This window comes from Taudactylus pleione, unplaced genomic scaffold, assembly GCF_031769625.1.
Source record: "Taudactylus pleione unplaced genomic scaffold, aTauple2 ptg000262l, whole genome shotgun sequence".
Taxonomy (NCBI): Eukaryota; Metazoa; Chordata; class Amphibia; order Anura; family Myobatrachidae; genus Taudactylus; species Taudactylus pleione.
This window is the reverse complement of record NW_028284664.1, coordinates 3,838,389-3,865,937: the sequence shown is the minus strand read 5'-3', so window position 1 is coordinate 3,865,937 and position 27,549 is coordinate 3,838,389. Positions and strand designations below refer to the sequence as shown.

Genomic DNA, 27,549 nt, shown 5'->3' with positions numbered 1-27,549 from the left:
CACTGTGGTCTGCTGGGAGACCACATGACAGACCAGCAGGACGGAGCCGGAGGCTGCTGCGCGGACAGGTAAGTGCGGGACGGGGGGAGGTGAGAGGAGGGGGTTGGGGGGGTACACAAAATTACTGCAGTGTAGTGAGGGAAAACTATCTATTTCCCGAAAAACTGTCATCGCAGAAATGACAGCTTTTCGGAATAGATAGTTATGGAGAGGAGGAATGATGAATTCCTCCTGTAATTAGGTAGAACTCCATGCGAGTTCTACCTAATTACCTCCGTCGAATTTTATGTGTTAATGAATAGGCCCCAGAGTGTTCTTCTGTTTCACTTCGATTGGTGCTGGAATAATGGCAAAATTAGGTTTAAAATGTAAAGTGTACTTACAGTATAAAATTATGCACCGGCCACCAAAGGCCTGCAGCCTAACAATGACCCCTAAGTAATGATAGCTGTAATGTGTATGCAATGATTATAATCAACACCCAATACACAAAATAGCTAACAATACATATCCTTAAACAAAAAGCAATACATACCACAAAGCTAACAACTTGGTCTAGTTATCTATACACTAGTGCAAATACATCAGAATAAGAAATTCTGCAGCAATGATTGAATCTAGATTACCTAATCATCAACACATCTTGTCTGTATAGCTATTAAACACTGTATATACTCAGGGCATCCAGTATGCCCATCGTCCTCCACCCCATTTATAAATCCCATTTACCCCCAGCAAACCATTCACCCATCTTGTCTGTACCCATTAAGCCATTCAGCAACCATCATCTCCCACCCACCCATCATCCATTCCCCTCAATAATCTATGAATCAATTTACCCCCTATTAAACCATTCCTTCAAGAACCCATCAATCCCCTCTGAGAATACAATAACCTATTTCTCTCCATTCCTTTATTATTTCACTCTCCCAGCAGCCATTAATACTTATCCACTCTATCAGCTCCCATAAAGATCTCCCCACACAGCACCCATCAACTGGGTCTGGGTGCCTGGGTCGGCACCTTTCACACTAGACTTGGGTCTGCAGTGACCCGAGTCTTCCGGCGTTGCAGTGGATGCTTGTCGATGATGTAATCTCCAAGCGTCACTGAAGCCGGCCAATCAGGTAGCATGCAGCATGACCCGGGTCATCGAGGCCCGGGGCGCTCCGTTTACACTGCAGGGTGACATGGGAGCAACCTGCGTCCAACCCTGCAAGCTACCTATGCTGGATCCCCTGGTCACTGGACTTTAGTTGAGCAGTTTCCAGTGATGAAAAATCCTGGGTTGATGCACGTTCGTGAGCAAAAACACAGGAATTTCATGTCAGTGTTTCATGTCACGCATTCCCGCCCCCACACATATATACACATACATACATTTATACATATACACACACACATACAGTACACTTATACATACATACATAGGCACACACATATACACACACACATACAGTAAACATAGTCACACATACATATACTTACATTTATACATATACACTCACATACAGTATACATACATACATACACACACACATACAGTATACATATACACTTATACATATATACATACAAACATACAGGCACACACATACATTTCTACATATACACATACAGTACACTCATACATACATACACACACATTTATACATATACACACTAGGGGTGAGCGGGTTCGGATTTCTGAAATCTGAACCCCCCCGATCCGAGGCAGATCCGAGTCAGGCTCGACTTTTCCCGCCTGACTCGGATCTGAAATCGAGGCGAAAAATTTCTGGCCACTTTCGCCATTCAGCGACTGCGTGCCGAAGACTGGAGCACCAGCAAACACTCTTGAACCTGCCCCGCCATCACCTGAAGCAAGAGGTTGTGACGCGGTGGAACTCAACCCTCTATATGCTTCAGAGGATGGAGGAGCAGCAAAAGGCCATTCAAGCCTATACATCCACCTATGACATAGGCAAAGGAGGGGGTATGCACCTGACTCAAGTGCAGTGGAGAATGATTTCCGTGTTGTGCAAGGTTCTCCAGCCCTTCGAACTTGCCACACGTGAAGTCAGTTCAGACACTGCCAGCTTGAGTCAGGTCATTCCCCTCATCAGGCTTTTGCAGAAGCAGCTGGAGAAAGTGAAGGAGGAGCTAAGACGGAGCGATTCCGCTCGGCATGTGGGACTTGTGGATGAAGCCCTTCCTTCGCTTTGCCAGGATTCCAGGGTGGTCAATCTGTTGAAATCAGACCACTACATTTTGGCCACCGTGCTCGATCCTAGGTTCAAAGCCTATGTGGTGTCTCTCTTTCCGGCCGACACAAGCCTGCAGAGGTGCAAAGACCTGCTGGTGAATACACTGTCAGCCGAAGCGGAACGTGACACGTCAACAGCTCCTTTTTCATTTTCTCCCGCAACTAGGGCTGCCAGGAAAAAACTTAGGTATCCTAAGCAACCCGCTGGCAGTGATGCAGGGCAGGCAGGACCAAGTTTGGACATCTGGTCCGGACTGAAGGACCTGGCAACAATTTCTGACATGTCTACTGTCACTGCATATGATACTGTCACCATTGACAGAATGGTGGAGGATTACATCGGTGACAGCATCCAAGTAGGCATGTCAGACAGTCCATACCTGTACTGGCAGGAAAAAGAGGCAATTTGGAGGCCCCTGTACAAACTGGCTCTATTTTACCTGAGTTGCCCCCCTCCAGTGTGTACTCCGAAAGAGTGTTTAGTGCAGCCGGGAACCTTGTCAGCGAAAGGCGTAGGAGGTTGCTTCCACAGAATGTGGAGAAGATGATGTTCATCAAAATGAATTATCAGCTCTTCCAGGGAGACCAGCCTCCAGGACGTACAGAGGGACCTGTGGTGGTGGATTCCAGTGGGGACGAGTTAATACTCTGTGAGGATGAGGATGTACACAACACTGAAGAGGGTGAGGAATCGGTGGATGAGGAGGATGAGGATGACATCTTGCCTCCGTAGAGCCAGTTTGTGCAGGGACAGATTAATTGCCAGCTTGTTTTGTGGGGGCCCAAACGAACCAATCATTGCAGCCACAGTTGTGTGGCAGACCCTGGCGCTGAAATGATTGGTTTGTTAAAGTGTGCATGTATTGTTTATACAACATAAGGGTGGGTGGGAGGGCCCAAGGACAATTCCATCTTGCACCTCTTTTTTTTCTTTGCATTATGTACAGTTTGGGGTCTAGTTTTTCAAACTGCCATCCTGTCTGCCACTGCAGTATCACGCCTAAATGGGTCACGTGTTTGTGCCGCCCACTCGTGTCGCTTAGCATAGTCATCCAGCTACCTCGGTGCAACCTTTTGGACATAAAAACACTATTGTGAGGTGTGAGGTGTTCAGAATAGACTGGAAATGAGTGGAAATTAAGGTTATTGAGGTTAATAATAGCATAGGGGCAGAAAAACCTACAAATTCTGTGATTTTAGCTGTTTTTATGCTTTTTTTCAAAAAAATACAGATCCAAAACACAAAACCCAGAACCCAAAACACGGAAGGGTGGTTTTGGCAAAACCAATCTAGATCCAAAACACGAAGAAAGATCCAGATCCAAAACACGAAAAGTGTCCGGGGCACACCCCTAATACACACACACATACAGTACACATATTCACACATAAATACATTCATGCATACACATATACAGTACACATATACACAGATAGATAGATATACAGTACACATACACACAGATAGATAGATATACAGTGCACATACATATACAGTACACATATTCATACATATATACATTTATACATATACACACACATACAGTATACATACACACACATACATATACAGTACACATATTCATACATATATACACACATACAGTATACATACACACATACATATACAGTACATATATTCATACATATATACATTTATGCATATACACACACATACAGTATACATACACACACATACATATACAGTACACATATTCATACATATATACATTTATACACACATACAGTACACATATACACTCATACATATCTACCTATGTACGTACACAGGCACACACATATACAGTGCACATATTCGCACCTACATACATACATATATATAGTACACATAAACACATATATACAGTACACATATACACTTACACACACATTACTTCTTAACATGACGTAATTTGGCAGCATCTCCTCGTCTGGAGGGGCGGAGCTTCTTATCTGATTGACAGGCTGGGCCTCTGAGGTCAGGAGGAGAGGGAAGGGGTGGTCACCACACTGCCTGCATGCTTCATGCCACTGACTGCAGATACCTGACAGCCAGGAAGGAAGGAAAATAGAACATGCAGGCAGTGTGGCGGCCACCCCTTCCCTCTCCTCCTGCAGTGCTCAGAGTCCCAGCCTATTACAGAGGGCCGGTGCCCTCCTCACCATTATGCGCAAAACCAGGGCACAGAATGTACTAACAGCAAAGATAACTAAGGACACATTAATATCATGTTGTTATCTAGTTAATGTTACCTGGGTTGATGATGAGTATAGATTCCTGGATAAGACCTGTCTCTCTTTTTGATGGCTGCTTCTTGCTAAAAGTTAAAAAATAAGAAAAGACTGTCAGTTACAGCACATAGCAAGAAAGTAATGGTTATCAAGAGCAATAAATAGAGGCACATTACATACCTCCCAACATTTGTAATTTGCAAAGAGGGACAATGCGCCTCGGCGCGCGCCGGCGGGGGCGTGGCTTACTGTTTGTGGGCGTGTCTTGTTACACCCACTGATCTATATATATATATATATATATATATATCTACATAAAATAATCTATATATATATATATATATGACAATATAGCTGACCACAAGCGCCTCCTAGTGCATATACAGTGAACCAATTAAACCTGTGCAAATACAATTTTTTGTGTTATTATCCTTGTCCTTATCCAGGACCGTGACATACAAGTGACTTTGTGCAATAAATACAACCGTGTAATATATATGAATAAATATATTTAAAACTGCATAAATAATGTGCATAAAATTTTTTTAATTAAATAAAACAATTCATAGACAACACACAATGACATAAATACACAGAAATAATGGATAAAAAGCTAGTACTAAAAGATAATAAATAGCGATTTTTAGTGAAAAATAAATATATATTTTCTAAAATAAATCGGATTTATAGCTTATCTTTTCCAGCAGTATTTTGGGAAGAGTTCATAAAGTGCAAGGTCAGGGTCCCAACGCGTTTCGTCCTCTGGACTTCATCAAGGGGAAGTGTATGCATGGAGACAGAGCAGGGTTTATATACCTTAAGTACAGGAAGCACATGTCCTCATTTCGTGACATCATTTCCTGTTACCTATTTCAGGTCAAAAAGCCATATAATGTCCAGATTTTAACAATAAAATTTGTATTATGGCACTCATTATAAACAATATAAAACATAGAAAGCAAATAAATTATGTGAGTCAATGTTTTTCTGCTTCATGATTATAGTTCTGTCCAAGTGGAACGCATGTGAGGCGCACCCCGTCATTTCCGGTCATGTGGTCCGCGGGCTGGTATTGGTTTAACATAATGCCAGTCTAGGTGGAACGCAGGGAGAACACAGGATGAGCGCACCGCGTCACTTCCTGTTCCATGTAGTATTGGTTAAGTGACTACCAGTCCCCATATTACATCACCACTAAATAGCTATTAAGATGTTATTTTTCCATCTCCAGGTCCCCACCGGAGGATGTGTCGCTCGCTTGTAATTGTATTAGTAGACCATGAGGTCGTTTTAGATGAAGGCGGCAGCCATTTTTGTAGTTTTTTTACATTAAAGCGGCGGCCATTTTTGTAGTTCTTTTACATGAAGCCGGCGGCCATTTTTGTAGTTCTTTTACCACTTGTAGCAGTCGTCTTTATGGTTTTGAGTGCTATGTCAAACACTAATCGGGGTCAATCGGAAAACAGAGGTTTGCCATTCTTAACATAAGATGTTCAATGTTTTTCCTTGACTGTTTGTATTCCATCACTGTTCTTCCAATATTTATGGATCGTTATAATACTTCGGATAGGGACGGCGGCCATCTTGGTAGTTCTTTCATAACCTGTGGCAGCCATCTTTGTAGTTCCTAGATGCTATGACCAGTGCCATTCAATAAAGAACTGGGAGGAATTAGCATTCTTATTCTGGGATGCTAAACGTCTTTATTGACCATTAACACGTATCCTGAAAAAGAGGAGAAAATTAAGGCAGACACAAATATGATGAGCTATTTAATCAGAGACTCCATTCCCTGATTGTCAATGCAGAAAGTGAACTATACAAAAAGACAATAGTCTATGGATACCAACTAAATAATAGGTTTATATTCAGAAAAATTACATGTTAGATGGAAAGGTGACTGATGCAGGTGCAAAATTGTAAAACAAGACTCGGAGCCATATCATATTCTATATGCCATTTTATTCCCATTCACAATTTTACTACAACACCTGGTCTTCCTAGGAGGTCCCCCATCCAAGTACTGACCAGGCCCAATCATGCTTCGCTTAGAAGATCAGACGAGATTGGGCATTGACATGTTGGTATGGTTGTAGGTATGTGTTCACTTATGCATAGATTTATGGACTTTGCTCCACGAGGACCTGTAATCAATCGCATTTCAGCTTCATCACCCTCCATATCATAAATAAGAACATGTTTTAATAATAATACTGTAGTCCAAACTTTTGCTTCCTTTTTTTTATCTATAAAGTTGTCTTTAATCGCCTTGGTACATGATAACGTATATTATACCGCTATCATTGTGTCTTAAGTCATATAAAAGGAGCTATTTCATAGTTATCGTTAAACCCCATGGGAAATAAAGTGTTTAATTCGAAGATCCAGAACATTTCACGTGCCATCGGCACATAAAGATGAGGATGAATCACCATACAACAGAGGAATACAGACAAACAACAGATTCAACACATTACAAAGGCTGGATTCCATTAGCGACACTGATTTTTTTATCCCCAGGAACTCATCCCACTCCGCAACACACGAGAAGGCCCTTTTTCAGAGAAACAACCAAATTGGCATCACCAATGAAAAGAAGAATCGGAGAAGAAGAGGAACACGAGGGGGCAAACGGAAGAACATACAAAAGAAGAAACCTACACCATTAGATCCAACAGCACATGGAATTTTCAACTTATCCCAACATCAACTTACACCACCTGAAATTTCTCTGCTCAGCAAAGGACTTAACTTTGCTCCAACAAGCAATATGAATAAATTCGAAACCTTTATTGATTTAAATAAATTTATTAGGAACCTCACACTAAAAAGACATTACTTAAAGAAGGAAAATGCAATTGTAAATAACTTTGAGATGCAAAAATCTAAATCTGGCCTGAAGGGGAAGTCAAAATACTATCCGATTGAGTCCAAAGGAAGTCACATCAACATATTTTATGAAATGGTGAAAAAGGAACTTTGCGATGAAGAATTTGTGCCAACAAAGAAGCAGAATCTTAAGAACAGTGAAAAAGAGGCACTAAGAAATCTGAAAAAGAACACAAATATTGTTTTGAAACCAGCTGACAAGGGGGGGGGGACTAGTACTTATGGATCGATCTTATTATTTGAAAGAAGCAAACCGACTTTTGGGGGACAAGGACTCATATATCTTACTTGAACAAGATCCCCTTAATGAATATATTGATGAACTAAGAACACTATTGGTATTTGGATTACACAATGAGATTTTAGATAAAAACGAATTCCAATACCTTATGAATACTAGTCCCATAACCCCCACTTTTTATTTCCTACCTAAAGTACATAAATCAATGGTAGAGCCTCCAGGAAGACCAATAATTGCTGGAATTGAATCACTCACTTCACACATTTCTGAGTATGTTGATATCTTCCTAAAGAAGTATGTACAAAACTTAGAGTCGTACTTAAAAGACACGACACATGTTTTACAAGCAGTGGAAAACCTAGCATGGAAAGAAAGCTACTCCTGGGTTACCATAGATGTTCAATCATTGTACACTTGTATTGAACACCACAAAGGAATTAACGCTTGTAGATACTTTCTTAATCAAGACCCTTCAATGAACCCAACACATAGAGAATTTTTATGTGATTTAATGGCTTTTATCTTGGAACATAATTATTTTAGATTTTTGGACCAATTTTACAGACAAATATGTGGAACAGCAATGGGGACGACGTTTGCACCCAACTTTGCGAATTTATTCATGGGATGTTGGGAAGAGGAGTATGTATATAATAACAATCCTTTTAAAAATAATATCATTTTTTATAAGAGATATATTGATGATATTTTAATGATTTGGGAAGGTTTAGAAGAGAATTTTAAATCGTTTTTATCACATATATCCGACAACAATATGAATTTGAAATTTACTTCCAATTTTAATAGAACTTCCATAGAATTTCTGCACTTGGTATTGACAGGGGATAATGAGATGATCTGCACAAGTAACTACATTAAAAAAGTTGATACAACCAGTTACTTACATTATAAAAGTAATCATCTGAAGAGTTGGAAGGACAATATTCCGTATTCACAATTCCACAGGATCAAACGTAATTGTAGTAATCCAACTATGTGTGATCAACAGATCCAAATCTACCAAGAAATATTTCAAAATAAAGAATACCCGGAAGAAATAATTGGGAGAGCAATTCAAAAAACTACAAATCTGGTGAGGTCCGAATTACTAATATATAAACAGAAGGTGAAAGAAGAAAATAAAATAATCCCCTTCATCACCACCTATAGTGGACAGGAAAAAAAGATAAGGGCGACACTTTCAAAACATTGGAACATCTTGCTGTTGGACCCTATTTTAAAGGATGTGATTCCACCAAAGCCACCCACTGTGTTCAGGAAAGCCAAAAGCCTTAAAGACTCGTTAGCACCAAGTCTCCTGAGAAGTGACACAACAGAACCCATTAGAACATTACCAAAATGTGTTGGATGTTACAAATGTGGTCGATGTAATATCTGTAAATATTTGAATCCACAAAGGAAGATCTTTAAGAATCATGATAATTCGAAGGAATATAAAATAAAGGAATTCATGAACTGTAATTCTACATCAGTGATCTACCTGTTAGAGTGTTCATGTGGTACTAAATATGTGGGAAAAACAAAGAGGCCCCTCAAGTTAAGGATGCAGGAACATGTGAGGAATATCAAGAATAAAGTAGAAAATCACATGGTCTCAAGACATTTTAATACACACCATGGATCCAACCCAGAAGAATTGTCCTTTAAAGCAATAGAACATGTAACCATGGGAGAGAGAGGGGGAGATCTGGGCAAGAAACTTGCTCAACGTGAAATGTTCTGGATCTTCGAATTAAACACTTTATTTCCCATGGGGTTTAACGATAACTATGAAATAGCTCCTTTTATATGACTTAAGACACAATGATAGCGGTATAATATACGTTATCATGTACCAAGGCGATTAAAGACAACTTTATAGATAAAAAAAAGGAAGCAAAAGTTTGGACTACAGTATTATTATTAAAACATGTTCTTATTTATGATATGGAGGGTGATGAAGCTGAAATGCGATTGATTACAGGTCCTCGTGGAGCAAAGTCCATAAATCTATGCATAAGTGAACACATACCTACAACCATACCAACATGTCAATGCCCAATCTCGTCTGATCTTCTAAGCGAAGCATGATTGGGCCTGGTCAGTACTTGGATGGGGGACCTCCTAGGAAGACCAGGTGTTGTAGTAAAATTGTGAATGGGAATAAAATGGCATATAGAATATGATATGGCTCCGAGTCTTGTTTTACAATTTTGCACCTGCATCAGTCACCTTTCCATCTAACATGTAATTTTTCTGAATATAAACCTATTATTTAGTTGGTATCCATAGACTATTGTCTTTTTGTATAGTTCACTTTCTGCATTGACAATCAGGGAATGGAGTCTCTGATTAAATAGCTCATCATATTTGTGTCTGCCTTAATTTTCTCCTCTTTTTCAGGATACGTGTTAATGGTCAATAAAGACGTTTAGCATCCCAGAATAAGAATGCTAATTCCTCCCAGTTCTTTATTGAATGGCACTGGTCATAGCATCTAGGAACTACAAAGATGGCTGCCACAGGTTATGAAAGAACTACCAAGATGGCCGCCGGTGGGGACCTGGAGATGGAAAAGTAACATCTTAATAGCTATTTAATGGTGATGTAATATGGGGACTGGTAGTCACTTACCCAATACTACATGGAACAGGAAGTGACGCGGTGCGCTCATCCTGTGTTCTCCCTGCGTTCCACCTAGACTGGCATTATGTTAAACCAATACCAGCCCGCGGACCACATGACCGGAAATGACGGGGTGCGCCTCACATGCGTTCCACTTGGACAGAACTATAATCATGAAGCAGAAAAACATTGACTCACATAATTTATTTGCTTTCTATGTTTTATATTGTTTATAATGAGTGCCATAATACAAATTTTATTGTTAAAATCTGGACATTATATGGCTTTTTGACCTGAAATAGGTAACAGGAAATGATGTCACGAAATGAGGACATGTGCTTCCTGTACTTAAGGTATATAAACCCTGCTCTGTCTCTATGCATACACTTCCCCTTGATGAAGTCCAGAGGACGAAACGCGTTGGGACCCTGACCTTGCACTTTATGAACTCTTCCCAAAATACTGCTGGAAAAGATAAGCTATAAATCCGATTTATTTTAGAAAATATATATTTATTTTTCACTAAAAATCGCTATTTATTATCTTTTAGTACTAGCTTTTTATCCATTATTTCTGTGTATTTATGTCATTGTGTGTTGTCTATGAATTGTTTTATTTAATGAAAAAATTTTTATGCACATTATTTATGCAGTTTTAAATATATTTATTCATATATATTACACGGTTGTATTTATTGCACAAAGTCACTTGTATGTCACGGTCCTGGATAAGGACAAGGATATAAACACAAAAAATTGTATTTGCACAGGTTTAATTGGTTCACTGTATATGCACTAGGAGGCGCTTGTGGTCAGCTATATTGTCATATTGTTTCCTGTACCAAGGTGGCCTAGCCATGGCCACCATTTTTTGTTGACCAAGCAGACACCTTATACTTATCAAGGGAGTGCTACATATACAAATAGTATATGTATATATATATATATATATGTATAATATTTCTATTATATTTCTATTAGATTTACCAATATAAAAAAACAAAAAACACACACTTGTGAAAGGTATTTCACGTTAAACAGAGTGGACAAATTTGGCGCTGTTTTCTTCTATTGATTTATATATATATATATATATATATATATATATATATATATATATACAGGCATATATTTAACCGCCGAGCAACAGTGGAGAAGATCACGCTCTCAGGCAGATTTTCTCCATTTCAATTTCATGCTCTCATCCTATAGTGCTGCGCTCTCCCTCTCTAAACAGTCATATTTCAATAATCTCATCTCCTCCCTGTCCTCAAATCCCCAGCGTCTCTTTTCCACCTTCAACTCCCTCCTCTGTCCACCCCCTCCTCGTCTCCCCTCCTTGCTCTCTGCCACTGACTTTGCTACCTATTTCACATCTAAAATTGATTCCATACGTCAGGACATCATATCCAACCAGTCCCCCAGCTCTCCACCTCCTCCATTCCCGGATCACCCCTCCCCATCCATTTTACAGACTCTGACATCCTTCTCCCCTGTGACTGGAGAGGAAGTTAAGGCCCTTATCCAGTCCTCCCCCCCTTCCACCTCTCCTCTCGACCCTATCCCCTGCCACCTCCTCCGCTACCTCTCTCCTTCTGCCTGCTCCCATCTTGCCCACCTCCTTAATCTCTCCCTCTCATCTGGCACTGTTCCTTCTGCATTCAAGCATGCCCGTGTTTCCCCCATTCTTAAAAAACTTAACCTTGATCCTAACATTCTCTCTAACTACCGTCCAATCTCTCTCCTCCCTTTTGCCTCCAAACTCCTTGAGCGTATTGTTTACAACCGCCTCACCACATTTCTTTCCTCCCACTCCCTCCTTGACCCTTTTCAGTCTGGCTTCCGTTCTCTCCACTCCACTGAAACTGCCCTCACAAAAGTCAGCAACGACCTCCTTGCTGCCAAATCCAAGGGCCACTACTCACTGCTCATTCTCCTTGATCTCTCTGCTGCCTTTGACACTGTGGACCACCCTCTACTGCTGCATATACTTCACTCCCATGGTCTACGTGACACTGCTCTCTCCTGGCTGTCCTCCTACCTCTCTGACCGTTCCTTCTCTGTTTCCTCTCATGGCGACTCCTCCCCCCCATAGCCTCTTACAGTAGGTGTTCCCCAAGGTTCTGTTCTTGGACCTCTCCTATTCTCTCTCTATACGTCTTCTCTAGGTAAACTCATCAGCTCTTTTGACCTCCATTATCATCTCTATGCTGATGATACTCAGATGTACCTTTCCTCACCTGATCTTTCCCCCTCTATACTGACTCGTATCTCCAACTGTCTCTCTGCTATCTCTTCCTGGATGTCCCAGCGATTTCTCAAACTTAATATGTCTAAGACTGAGCTGATAGTCTTCCCACCCTCCCACATAACATCATGTCCCACTATTTCTTTATTAATAGATGGCATTACTATCTCATCTAGCCCCAAAGTGCGTTGTCTTGGAGTCATCCTGAACTCTTCCCTCTCCTTTAAACCACACATTCAGAACCTCTCACAGTCCTGTCGTTTCCATCTCAAGAATATTTCCAAGATCAGACCCTTTCTCACCCGGGATGCTACCAAAACCCTTGTACATTCACTGGTTTTGTCCAGACTGGACTACTGTAACCTTCTCCTAGCTGGCCTCCCCAAATCCCATCTCTCTCCTCTCCAGTCTGTGCTCAATGCTGCTGCTCGGCTCATCTTCCTCTCCAAACGCTCTACATCTGCCTCCCCTCTTTTGCAAGCCCTCCACTGGCTCCCATTCCCTTTCAGAACCCAATTCAAGGCTCTTACACTCACTTACAAAGCCCTCACCCATTCCTCTCCCATTTACATCTCTGATCTAATCTCCCTTCACTCTTCTGTCCGCCCTCTTCGTTCACTTAATACACGCCACCTTTCATGCCAATTGATTACTTCCTCCCACTCCCGCCTCCAAGACTTTGCCCGTGCTGCTCCTCACCTTTGGAACTCCCTCCCTCTCCCTATCAGACTCTGCACCTCTCTACCATCTTTCAAACGAGCTCTTAAGACCCACTACTTCATTAAAGCCTTTCAGCTCTCATCCTAACTTGCTGCTACATCTTCCTTTCTCCCGGCCCACCCAATTCTGTGTCACTCCTGTTTGTCTTCCCCTCCCTTAAAGAATGTAAGCTCTTTCGAGCAGGGCCCTCTACCCTCTTGTGCTTCTCCCTACTGTAATTTAATTTATCTCTTACTAGCCACTAGGGCAACTGACACTTGGCTGCTTATGCGGGCGTTAATGTCACTAAAATAGCAATGTTTATCCATGTCCTGTCCTGTATTGTATTGTATTGTATTGTAAGTCAATGGTTACTTTTTTGTCTATGTACTTTGTAAGGCGCTGCGGAACACTTGTGGCGCCATATAAATAAATGATAATAATAATAATAATAATAATAATAATAATAAAAGGAACAAGGTATTGAAAATTAAAAAAATGAATAGATGAAGGATGTTTATGTTTATATTAAAAACATGAACATCCTTCATCTAAATTTTTTTTTAATTTTCAATACCTTGTTCCTTTTAAATACATGGTTGACCCTTTTACACCAATAGTTATTACCTGCAATCTCAATCTAAAATCCTAAATGCCAGGTAGGTCACCCAAGTATACCACATGGTTACAGCCAGCCCCGGGAAAGCAGAGAATAAAACTCGTAGTCAGGCATCGGTTGGGGGCGTGGCCGAGCATCTTTTGTATTGCTAGGTCCCCTACAGCTCTCTGCAGCTTGTGGTCAGTAGTCGGGAGGGTGGGCGTGGCCGGCTGACACGTCCCGGCGTCATCACGCTGATGGGCGTGCCCAGTCCTGTCGCAGATGGCAGACCGCCCACAGCATGGATCTTTAGCCGGGTGTGGTGCACGCACAGCGCAGCAAGCTCACCGCTGTGTGCGCAGATAAGCACAGCAGCGGTGAGTAGATCTCCCTCCCAACCTCCCCCCGCCCGCGGGACACTGCAACCCGCGGGCGGGACAGCTCCCAAAAAAACGGGACTGTCCTGCGAAAATCGGGACAGTTGGGAGGTATGACATTATATTATAGAGCAGCATATTGTATTACAGTACAGCACAGTAACACAGACATGACTATAACACAGGCAGCACACTGGCTGGTCCAATACATACATACCACTTTGAGGGTTACACCACCCTTTAACAGACAGACGCATGCTTGTCGCTGCTGCTTTGAGGATGCAGGTGCAGCTACAGCTCACACAATTCACAAGGACAGAAAAAAAAGAATTTTTTTATTGTTTGTGGAGCGCACTTTGAGGGTTACACCACCCTTTAACAGACAGACGCACGCTTGTCGCTGCTGCTTTGAGGATGCAGGTGGAATCTAGACGGGATTTGGAACCGGGGACACACTACCTCCATCAATTGTCTAAATCCCACTGCACTAATGGCAGATACCGGACGCACGTCTAACACCAACATAGCAGTCAAGGCCTCAGTTATACGTTTTGCTTCAGGATGACTGCTGTCGTACTTCATCCTCCTCGCTAAGGACTGTTGGAGGGTCAATTGTTTAGTAAAAGTAGTGGTGTTCGTACTTCCTCTCTGGGATGATGAACAACTCCCAGCAGCAGCAACAGCACTAGGAGGAAGTGGTTCTTGATTTTTCCCTATTTTATTTTTATCGGAGAAAGTTTGGTCCTCCATTTATGTTATATTGATATATACGTGCGGCTAAGGCGCACACAAACACAGAAAATAATTTTTTATTTTTGTTGGAGACTAGTGCACTCTGTGGGTTACACCACCCTTTAAGAAATGAGCCAGCCGGCCCTTTACTTATGGGGCACAGGTGCACGCTTTGCGCTGCTCCTTTATTGATGCACGTGCAGCCACAGTGCACACAATTCACAAACACAGAAAATATTTTTTTTATTTTGTTTGGGGTACCCTTTGGGGGTTACAACACCCTTTAACGGACAAGCCAGCCGGCCCTTTACTTATGGGACACAAGCGCACGCTTGGCGCTGCTCCTTTGTTGATGCACGTGCAGCCACAGTGCACACAATTCACAAACACAGAAAATATTTTTTTATTTTGTTTGGAGTGCACTTTGGGGGTTACAGTACCCTTTAACGGTCAAGCCAGCCGGCCCTTTACCTATGGGACACAGGCGCACGCTTGGCGCTGCTCCTTTGTTGATGCACGTGCAGCCACAATGCACACAATTCACAAACACAGAAAATATTTTTTTATTTTGTTTGGAGTGCACTTTAGGGGTTACAACACCCTTTAACGGTCAAGCCAGCCGGCCCTTTACTTATGACACAGGCACACACTTGGCACTACTTTGTTGATGCACGTGCGGCTACTGCGCACACAATTCACAAACACAGAAAAAATATTTATTTTTTTTGCACTTGGGGGGAGCACCCCTGATGGACAGAGCACCCCCTGGACAACACTACAGCACCCCTTTAGGACTGGGACACTGCACAGGACTTTGGAGTGGACACAGCCCCTATGGACAACTGACTGCACAACACAGTACAGCCAGCCCCTATGGACTTTGGAGGAGTGGACACAGCCCCTATGGACAACAGCAGCACAGCACAACACAGCCAGCCCCTATGGACAACTGACTGCACAATACAGTACAGTCAGCCCCTATGGACTTTGGAGGAGTGGACACAGCCCCTATGGACAACAGCAGCACAGCACAGCACAACACTACACTACACTACACAGCCCAGCAAGCCCTAACTCCCACCCTCCCTCTTCACTGTCCACAGCCGAGTGAGAAAATGGCGCTGACGCGGGTACCTTATATAGAATCCAAAACCCGCGAGACCCAGTAGGCGGGATGATGACGTTTTGCCTCGATTTCATATCCGAGTCAGGCGGGAAAAGTCGAGCCTGACTCGGATCGGGGGGGCTCGGGGGGGGTTCGGATTTCAGAAATCCGAACCCGCTCACCCCTAGTTACAACTATACACTGAACAGATATTCTCCCAGCTATATATTGGTAACTATATATTACAGAGACAATCAGCCTTTGTCCTCCCTGTATTGCTGCATAATGACAACACTGCAAGTCACATGTTATAGAAGTAACCACATTCCCAAGTATAACTTGCCCAGGTCCCCATCATATCAAAATACAGTTTCTTATATAATACTGTATAATAATAATACACCTATTAGCTAGGTAAATATAACACTCTGTACATGATATTAGCAACTTACATACCAGTAGCAAATGACGAAGATCACAGCAGCCACAGAAATCAGCAGGAGTCTTAGAGCCACAATCAGGACAATGAGCTCCATATGTGGATCTTACAGATATCTATGCAGAAAGAAACAAGTGAGGAGAATAAAATTCATTTAATTTGCAGCCATATTACACATATCAATCCCTTATTTAAAACAATTATAAAAACAGCAGAGCTGTGTAACTGGAATATATATGATTGTTATATTGTGTAATGATAATAATACTGTAAAGTAATAATACACCTATTAGCTAGGTACATCTAACACCTTGTATATGATATTAGTATATTACATACCAGTAGCAAATGCCGAAGATCACAACAACCACAGAAAGCAGTATGAGAATAAGAACCGCAACCAGCACGATGAGCTCCATATGTGGATCTTATTAATATCTATGCAGAAAGAAACAAGTGAGAATAAACTTCATTCGTATTATATATATCAATTACTAATTTAATTCCTCATTTAAAACAATTATAAAAACAGCAGACCTGTGTAACATGAGTATATATGTTATAAGTAAAATAAGACAGCATGGCACACCTTCCTAATTTCTATACAGTCTATGGACTAGGGGGGTCATTCAGACCCACTCGCAAGCGGCAGTATGCTCGCAAGTGGGTTGATGTTCCCCACTGCGCATGCGCACGACGGAGGGAGCTCCGTCGTGCGCATGCGCGAGACCCGGACTGCGACAGCCAAGCTGTCGCTCCGGGTCTCGCACCAAAGGGGGCGTGCTGTCGATGGTGACTGACAGCACGCCCCCTTTGGTGGGCGTGCCGGGGGTGTGCCTCCCAGACGGAGGCGTTCCCATGGGAACGCCTACTGTCTGAAGCCGGCCCCACTGACATCACTAGTGATGTCAGTGGGAGTGATTTTGGCTCTGATAGAGCCAAAATCACTCCAGGGCTTGTGGCAGGGAGACCCTACCGCAGGGTCTCCGCCGCAAGTCCGATGGTCGCGATGGTCAAGACCATCGCGACCATCTTTTTGGACGCTCGTATATGCTGTGGGTGGTCACCCACAGCTATACGAGCGTTCAGGAGGACGCTCCATTTTAATGGAGGAGGGCCCTGATTCAGAGCGAGCGCTCTGGTCAGAGCGTCCGGCTCTGAATCAGGCCCTAAATGCCAGGGCCAGCTAGCTATTGATGGTAACCAGACCCGGGCACATTTATGTGACTGAGGCCAGGGCCGGCAACAGAAATGATGGGGCCCAGTACACACATATTTTAGGCCGGCCCCCCCATCCCCAAGTCCCTTGCAGGTACAGGCCAGTCGTTTGAGAGTCTGCCTTACCTCTCTGCAATGGGGAACCTTTGAAGACTAGAATGCAGTTGGTATTCAGTTTTCACGAGGAAGATCACATGGTTCGGAGGACGCCTGTTTGCAAAGGAATATAACCAATGTGACTGTCATATAGCAGAGGTTTGACCAGAGAGAGAGGGTGACGGGGATAGACAGAGGGTGAAGCATTTTATGACAGGGAGAGGGTAACAGGCAGAAACAGGATGACACAGAGAATCAGTATATTACAGGGTAAGGAAGAAAGGGCGAGGGTGGCAGGGAGAGGAAGACAATGGGAAGAGGGTGGACAAGAAGGTGGACACAGTAAAGGTGAAAGAGAGAGGGTGACAGGGAGAAGCAGTGGGTGACAGGGAAAGGCAAAGGGTAATGGATAGCAGGTGAAAGGGAGAGGGTGAGAGGCAGTGGGTTACGGGAGAAGCAGGTAGTGAAGGGGCAGAGGGTAAGCGAGGTCTCTATAGGAGGGTAAAGGGGGTTATTTGGGTTGGAAGGGTTTACTGGGACATGAAGGGAAAGTATCAGTGAGGGATACAGTAAGGAGGGCAGGGGAGAGAAAGAGAAAAAAAACAAAAAAACAGGGAGTATACTTAACTTCTGGCCGCAGCAGGGCAAAGCCAGAGCCCAGTAGCACAGGTTACCTCTCAGCCGGTCACTACAGTGTGACGTCAGGCCCCGGCAACTGCAGTCTATGAGAGGAGAAGAAGGTAAGAGGAGGGGAGGGTCAGAGACGAGAGGGGAGGAGGCTCGGATCATCTCCTCCTTCTTTGCTACGGCCCGCGGCATTACAACCAGGATTGTCTGTGGGCCCCTCAAATCTCGGGGCCCGGTATGGCTGTGCCCCTACCCCCCCCCCCCCCGTCGCTGGGCACAGAAAGCCAGACCCCAGCCACAATCTCTACTAAACAGAAGTAGCCCAAGTGCGTCGATGTCAGCTGATGTACCCTGCAATGCCTTGGGCCACTGTTGTCTGATTAATACACTTATTTAATAACTGTACCAATCCCCTGTGTAATGAAAAAAATTGATATACTTTTCAAGGTCAGTCAGAGAGTAATAAAATATAAAGTTGTCCCTATAATAATTATCACCATATATACCTAACCCCTAGACACAGGTTATCATAGTGCTGTCTAATGTTTGCTGTATTGTATATTAAGCTGTGTATTATGTACTGTGTGTCCTGATATCTGCTGAGATATATAGGTACATATGTCTAACATTTCTATAGTGCCCCCTCCCAAAATTATTTCTGCTTAGTAAAAAATAATTAAAACAACTGCTTACCTCTTGCTGTCGGAATTGGGGTTCCTGTGCCCGACCTGAGCAATATTATTATTATTATAAATGTTACAATACACAAGCTTCTAATATATACTGTTTCTATGACATCACCCTGAACCAAAGATCTTTTATGATGTGTCACGTACTGTAATAATTAAAGCTAGGAAATGGCTAAAACCCCATTAAAGTCAATTTATGCAGGGACAAATTAAAATAATTTTATCACATCAATGGACTGATTCAGCTTGGTTCACAAAATTGCGAACGCACGTATTCTGTGCATGCGAGAACATGCAGATGACTGCCACCACAATATGACCGCAGTGAATAATAAAGACGCACAGCAGCAAATGAAGCCGCCCACGTCCCTTCATTATATAATAGCGATTACAATAGGAAGCTGAAGCGCACACAATCAATCACCGATTATTTACTGGCAAATGCAGCTAAAGCAGTTTCCACAGCAATCGATGTTCTGATACTAATGATTGCTTGTTGTGCACCTGCAATGAATGCTAATTGTACTTTTGTTCTGGCTAATTTACAAAAGGTATATATAGATATATAATTTGAAAATTATAATAAAGTAATGTGTAATAATAATTACACAACACATTGTATTTGCAAACCAAAATTAACTTTTATTTTTAACATAAAACTTGTTAATGAATTAACAAGAAAAAAAACTATAAGACATTTAAAAAACGGTCCAGAGACCCTATCATTTTGTTTAGGCAATTTTTTATCTGGCCAACTTCCCCCCGAATGGCCTCATCCCAGCGCCTCTGACGTTCTGGATCTGAAATTAAAAATAAAAACAATAAGGACATCAGCATATTTGCACACTTGTTATACCACAGCAAACAAACACATAAATATAACATTCATCTGCATCAGCCAGTGTGTACCAACTATGCTGTGGATGATGTGCCCTCCCACACGGTGTCAGTGACATTGGACCTCATTCAGAGTCGGTCGAAGCGGCCGCACGGTCGTACGCCACCGATGTTCGCTATACTGCGCATGCGTAAAGTTCGCAATGCGCGTGCTCAAACTAGCCGATACAATCAGAAATTTCTCTCTCCTTGAACACAGCCAGGTCGGTAGTTTGAGTGACAGAATGAAGCATTTGTGAGTGGTAACAGGGGAAGGTGCTTGAAAACGGGGGAGTGGAGATCCGAACGCAGGCGTGCCTAATTATGCGAACGGCGTTTTATGGGAGTGCATACGGTTTATGGGAGTGCATACGGTTTATGGGAGTGCATAATTAGCAAAGTAGCGTCATGGCACATGTGACATGGGAGGTTTTTACACTGACATGATCGTAGAGCTTAAGAGAGGGTATGGTCAACCTTAAGCTCTACGACCAGTTCCGATGGTTACCGATGCTCGCGATTAATCCTTATATGCCCGGAGATGACGTGTAATGCGTATGAGAAGGGGGCGTATTTTTTGTCATCCGACCGCTTCCTCCCCTTGGTCAGCCAGTAACAGATCCGAACTAAGGGACGCAACTTGCGAGGGAATCATTTGCATATCCGGCCCCTTTTCCCGTACGACCGTGCAGCCGCTTCGACCGACTCTGAATGAGGTCCATTGGCCCTTGTACCTGCATGCATGAAACTTTTTGATTTTTAGAAAAGTTGCATATGACTTTAAAAAAAGTTATCAGCTGATTAACTGGAGCACCAATCACATACACAACAAGAATGTTTGAGACTAGAAGATAAATGTGGCCCTAACAATGAAATTATGACATGACAAAATAGTATGGCCTCAATTCTGAGATGTATGTTCATCTCAGGATATGTTATATACGTTAATCACATGTGCATAATGGGTCCTGCACTCTCCCTTTCAGACCACCCAAACTGCAGTGTGAGTGACTAGCTGCCTTGTAGGGGCCTGTTTGGAAGCAATTCAAGGATTTGCCTGGTTAACATTGTAAATGTTGCAAATACTAAAATTAATTACACATCTAAGGTTAATTATGTCTACTTTATCATATACCTTGCTCAACATTCATCAGTTCACCATTATGCCACTTTGCCCTGGGGTTGAGGATGTGGCAAAGCAGGACTCCCCCTATGATTGAGATTCGGCAGGGGAATGCGGTTGAACAGGGGAGAGAAAGTAGCTAGTGGAATGGAGAGGGAGTGGCTAGGGGAATGATGTTGGTCAGGGGGGAGGGAGTGGCTATGGGAATGGGATTGTTCAGGGGAGGGGGAGTGTGGAGGGGATGGCGATATTGCTCGATCCACTCTTCGGCATCTTCTTCGAAGAGCTTGCTGTTGTCCTTTGAAAAAAGATATGTAAACAATTAAAATTAACATAAAAAACACAACAATGGACATGATTATAATGTAATTAAAACATTTTTAATAACAAATAGAGAGAGATACACTTATATACTCACCAAACAATCACAATGCACTACAAATTAAACAAAATGGCTGTACCAAACAGATGTCCACATGTCTAACAACCACACATGCATGCAGTTGCAAGCCATATGTTTTGCGATTAAACATGGATATATGCATACTTAACTTACTTGCATACACATATTTACTCATACTTACTCTACGTTGATCGCCCGTAACTGTGCCAGGACATCAGGCTGGCAGCATCTCAGGATCCGACCACCGAAGCTCTAATTGCATCACTGTGCATCTGCATCCAAAGCGCCAGAGGCACCTATGCACCTCGCGGTACGCCTGCATCTTTGTGCGGTTACACACATATGGTGGTGCATGCCCCAGCCTGTGATCCATAATTTGTGTTAGAAGGCGAAGTTCAAGTCGGCTGAAGCATGTGGCTCTCATGATGGCACTGGCTGTATTTTCATATTACATACTGTAGATACACCATGGTGCTTTGTGATTGGCTGACTACACAAAAATGGCTGCATATGAGACAGTATAAGTTTTGTTTAATATCAGAATGCTGCACAGTCTCAAAATGTATTTCTGTTCACTACACAAGTGTCTTACCAGACGGATGAGCAGTCACTCGCATGAGCGGCATCTCTGCCATTCAATTGAAAGGCTGGACCTGCTCTTGGGTTGCCTATTTATAGGCGAATGTTAATTACGTTCTTACGCACCTCGCGTACACATCCTACTATAAAAGAAAAATCCTTAGATGGATTCTGAACTCTCTGTGATAGCTGTTTTGTGGTCAAAATGGAAGAAGACACTGGTTTTGACCTTCTCGAATTTCTTGAAGGATTTGGAAAGGACTTGTATGCTGCCCCTGCAGCAATGTCTACACTTGCAGATGTGGATGTTGAGCCTGTTGCTGGGCCATCAACAAATATCCCTCATCCACAAACATCACCTCCAAATGTGTCTGTACCAACTGATGGAGACCCAACAATCTGTAATGAAGACAAGATTCAAGTACTAGGTCTTATAAAGAGGGAGAATGATTTGCTGATACAAGAGGCATTATCCAGGTTTCATAGTGGGACCAAAGTTCCTGGAAAAGAATATGGAATGATCTGGCTGGAAATTTTCCAAAAATCCAATCTGTGAGCTCCAATTTTCATACTACTAATTATATGCGTAAACGGTAAGATTAAACTAAGAGTCATTTATTAAATTAATTATAAAATGTAAATATGGCAATGTGTCAGTGAGTAAAGAATACACATGTATACCTGCTAGATAACATTATAGTAATTATTTTGGTCAGGTCCATAGGTTGAAGTTTGTGAACCACTGTGTTTATTGATTATTTTGTTTAATTATATTTTTTATTACCTTTTTTTTTTTTTTATATTTTAATCTAATTATTAGTTATTTGTAAATTTGTTAATGCTTTTTAAACAATTTGTCTTGTCATATATTTAAATTAGATGGAGTGAGCTTCGCTACAGACTCAGGAGCAAAATCGCGAATCCAGCAAGCAAAAAGGTCAGGATGTCCACTCCCTGAAATATTACATTTGACCCCCAAGAAGTTAAAATTTTGCCTGCCCTAGAATGGAGGTTTTTGGCAGAGGCAACTAGAAACTAGCTCTGGCCAGGGCACACGCGGGACCACCCAGATCCAGGATTTATCTTCTCCTGAATCTGTAGTGAAGCGTCTTTGCAGATATTGATTTTTTGTAAAATTTCACATCCAGATCTTTCCATTTTCTTTAATGAACTTTATCTACTATGAAATCTGGATACTATTGCCTCTTTTATGCAACTCTCTTTTACTAAGGACTGGTACTGGTATCTTGTCTTCTGTTGGGTCTCATTAAGTTGTTGAAGACACATTTGGAGTTTTTATTATTTTTGTAGGAAGTGGTGTTTGGACATATGTTGCAGCAACAGTCGCATTAATATCAACATCACCCATCTGCAAGTGTGGCCCTCTTCCAAATCATTCAAAAAATTTGAGAATGTTAAAAACCATTGTTTGTTTATGTCATGTTTTTGTCTATGTGGCCATAAAATGGCAAATGCTAATTTTTGTTTGAATTATATATTGTTATTTTTAATGCATACATGAAAAAAAATGTTAATGCAATTTTAAGCCTTACCATTTTTTAACATAACACGTACATATATGCAAATGTATTTATTCATGACGTTTAATATAGACAAGCTCACAATTGTTTTTAAGAAGGTTAGTTTGGTATACATGCCTCTGGTACTACACTATAACACAGTACACCAGCGATTAAAAACATTTAAAGAATTATTGTGCACTAGTTTTAGCAATGTATTCAAAGCACCCCTAAGTTTAAGTTTGTTAGTGATATCTTTTGATAAAAATGTAGTATAGTGAAATTAAATATGCTTCCCTGTCAATCTTCAGTTCACTTACAGAATGTGGTGGTGGACAGGTTTGTCATTCTGTTTGTCCAGATATTTACATTACATAGTACATTTTTTGCATTTTGTGCCAGACCACCAACCTCAGGCACCCCTGCAAGTGTCCCGAGACACCCCAGGATGCCATGGTGCCCAGCTTGTCCACCACTGCACTACACTACACTATAAACACATTATTATTATTATTATTATTATCCTTTATTTATATGGCGCCACAAGTGTTCCGCAGCGCCTTTACATGGTACATAGAACTAATAGGTGAACAAGAAACAAGTAACTTACAGTACATTATAGTTCAGGACAAGGACACGACTTATATACATTGCTGAAATAGTGATTAAAGCACTCACAATAAGCTGCCGGGAGTTGGCAGTCCCATGTTAGGTGCCCTAATGGGGAGTAAAGAGTAGAATAAAATGTAAAGAGAAGCACATGAGGGAAGAGGTCCCTGCTCATGAGAGCTTACATTCTAAAGGGGAGGGGCAGACAGACAAGCGTGAAACAGAAGGGGAAGATAGGAAGGGAAGAGCATGAGGTGGGTTAGGATGAGTGCTGAAAGGCCTTGATGAAGTAGTGGGTCTTGAGAGCCCATTTGAAGATTTGTAGAGAGGTGGAGAGTCTGATAGGGAGAGGGAGAGCATCCCAAAGGTAGGGAGCAGCACGGGCAAAATCTTGGATGCGGGAGTGGGAGGAAGTAATCAGTTGGCAAGAGAGGCGGCATGCATCAGTTGAGCGAAGTGGACGGAGGGAGTGTGAAGGGAGAGAAGGTCAGAAATGTATGCGGGAGAGGATTTGGTGAGGGCTTTGTAGGCGAATGTAAGAACCTTGAATTGGCATCTGAAGGGGAAGGAGTGCCAGTGTAGGGCTTGAAGGAGAGGGAAAGCAGATGTAGAACGTCTGGAGAGGAAGATGAGCTGAGCAGCAGCATTGAGAACCGATTGTAGTGGAGAGAGGTGAGAGACTGGGAGGCCAGCTAGGAGGAGGTTACAGTAGTCCAATCTGGATATGACCAGTGAGTGGATGAGGGTTTTAGTGGCATCCTGGGTGAGGAAGGGTCTAATCCTGGAGATATATTTTTTAGGTGAAAATGGCAGGATTGCGAGAGGTGCTGAATGTGCGGTTTAAAGGAGAGGGAGGAGTCTAGGATAACTCCAAGACAGCGCACTTTGGGGCTAGAGGAGATAGTTGTGCCATCAACAGATAATGAAATTGTGGGAAGTGATGTAGTGGAAGAGGGTGGGAAGATGATCAGCTCAGTTTTAGACATGTTAAGTCTAAGAAAGCGCTGGGACATCCACGAAGAGACAGCAGAGACACAGTTGGAGATACGGGTAAGGAGCGAGGGGGAGAGCTCAGGGGTGAAAAGGTAAATTTGAGTATCATCAGCATAGAGATGATATTGGAGGTCAAAGGAGTTAATGAGTTCACCTAAAGAGGATGTATATAGGGAGAAAAGGAGAGGTCCAAGAACAGAACCTTGGGGAACTCCTACTGTTAGTGGAAGTGGGGGGGAAGAGACGTCATGAGAGGACACATCGAAGGAACGATCAGAGTAGTAGGAGGAAAGCCAGGAGAGGGCAGTGCCACGTAAACCGAGAGCGTAAAGGATTTGCAGGAGGAGGGGGTGGTCTATAGTGTCAAATGCAGCAGAGAGGTCAAGGAGAATGAGCAGAGTAGTGGCCCTTGGATTTGGCAGCAAGGAGGTCATTGCTGACTTTTGTGAGGGCAGTTTCAGTGGAGTGGAGAGATCGGAAGCCAGATTGAAATGAGTCAAGGAGGGGGTGGGAGGGAGGAAAGAAAGGTGGTAAGGCGGTTGTAGATAATACGCTCATTGAGTTTGGAAGCAAAAGGGAGAAGAGAGATGGGTCGATAGTTGGACAGTATGTTAGGATCAAGGGTAGGTTTTTAAGAATGGGGGAGACAAGAGCATGTGTGAATGCAGAAGGGACAGTGCCAGATGATAGGGAGAGATTAAGGAGGTGAGCCAGATGGGAACAGGCAGAAGGAAACAGGTGGGAGAGGAGATGGGAAGGGATAGGGTCAAGAGGGGAGGTGGAAGGAGGGGAGGACCGGATGAGGGCCATGACTTCCTCTCCAGAAGCAGGGGAGAAGTCAGAGTTGGTGAGACAGAAGGGGAGGGGTGGTAAGGGCAAGGAGGGGGAGGAGTGGTGGGGGTCTGATGGGATATGATGTCCTCATGTAAAAAAATAAACATTTGTAAAAATAACCAAAAAAACCATGTAAAGCAAGTAACTTAAACAATTAGAATTGAAAACAAAAGGATCAAAAGTATGCAAAAGCAGAGTTGTTTTATAATGGAACATATGCATTACACCATTCCTACTACTAAAGGCCCCCATACATCAGAGATTGATTGCAGCAATCCTGCAATTTGCAATCGATTGTGTATAAAAATCTTTCCCTTTTTCAATCGATTTTGGCAATTCTGCAATCTGCAATCGATTTTAAAAGGGAAAGATTTTTATACACAATCGATTGCAAATTGCACGATTGCTGCAATCAATCTCTGATGTATGGGGGCCTTAACACAGCCAAACAATCACTATGTGATGTCTGTCACCTGCTAATGGTCTCAACACAGGTTTTGATGCTAATTGCACTTCCTGGAAAGTACTGTATACACATTGTAACATTGAAAAGGTTCAGATACATTTGCATACTAGCGGTTGACCAGTGCTTACTGTGGAATTGCTAACTGCCCTGCACACTATGAGACCTCACACTATGTATATGATTGCAGTGTCTAATTTATGCATGCCCATGCATCGGCGTTGCAATGCACTGGCACGCCTGTGTTCACCCGACCACCCCCCTGTCTCCACCCACAAACGGCACTTCCTGTCAATTACTCTATTAACAGTCTGCGAGGCCTCTGCAAATGCAGTTTCCATCGCAATTGCTAGTTTGCGCACTGCTATGCCTACTGTGATGACTTGGGGTATTTAGCTCGGCAGAGGGTGGATGGGTGCAATGTTTAGGTGCTTATTGAGGGTCCACACACGGCTTTCAAGTAAACAAATGATGCTTTTACTTCCAGCTTGTGAATTCAGGATACAGAAAATAACAAACAGAAAATAGCAAAACAACCTACCCCCTGTTTAGGGCATCTAGCTCACTTCTTGAGCCCTCTCTATAAGGGTGCAACTAGTCTGCCAACACAGTCTCTGTAAATGGGGGTCCTTCCTGCCACGTGCAGAACTGGACCCTGGCCTCCTGGCCTGATATAGCTTCCTTAGCCAGCAGCCTCGCTGCTTTATAGTACCACAGTCTGAGAGTTTGATGGTCCCCCCTTGCCTCTTGCTAGATCCGGACTCAGGCCTCCTGGCCCCCAATGGCTCGCTTAGCTTCACTGGGCTCTCCTGGCTGCTACAGTCTCCCCTAGACTGTCCCCAGCAGCCTGACTGCTCGGCCTTCTCATTAGCTCACACCTGAGCTCTCTCCCCCTGGCAGGTGTATCACCACTCAGTATTTCAAACCTGTGTGGGAGGATCTCTCCAATCCCACACAGAATCTGCTGCTCACCAACGCCATCTCTGGTGATACTGCCACACTACGCAATGAAAATTAATGGACCTGGCCAAGAAGCTGAAGAGCAGCAGCCTGGAACAGACAGCGCAAAGGACAGAAAGCGCAGTGCACC

General features: G+C 42.8%; 2 pseudogenes; one reads left to right on the top strand and one right to left on the bottom strand.

The window, feature by feature from the left end:
• Positions 1-6,456: 6,456 nt before the first annotated feature.
• Positions 6,457-6,575, bottom strand: LOC148514036 (5S ribosomal RNA; annotated as a pseudogene).
• A 3,062-nt stretch (positions 6,576-9,637) lies between these two features.
• On the top strand, positions 9,638-9,756 carry LOC148514035 (5S ribosomal RNA; annotated as a pseudogene).
• Positions 9,757-27,549: the final 17,793 nt, after the last annotated feature.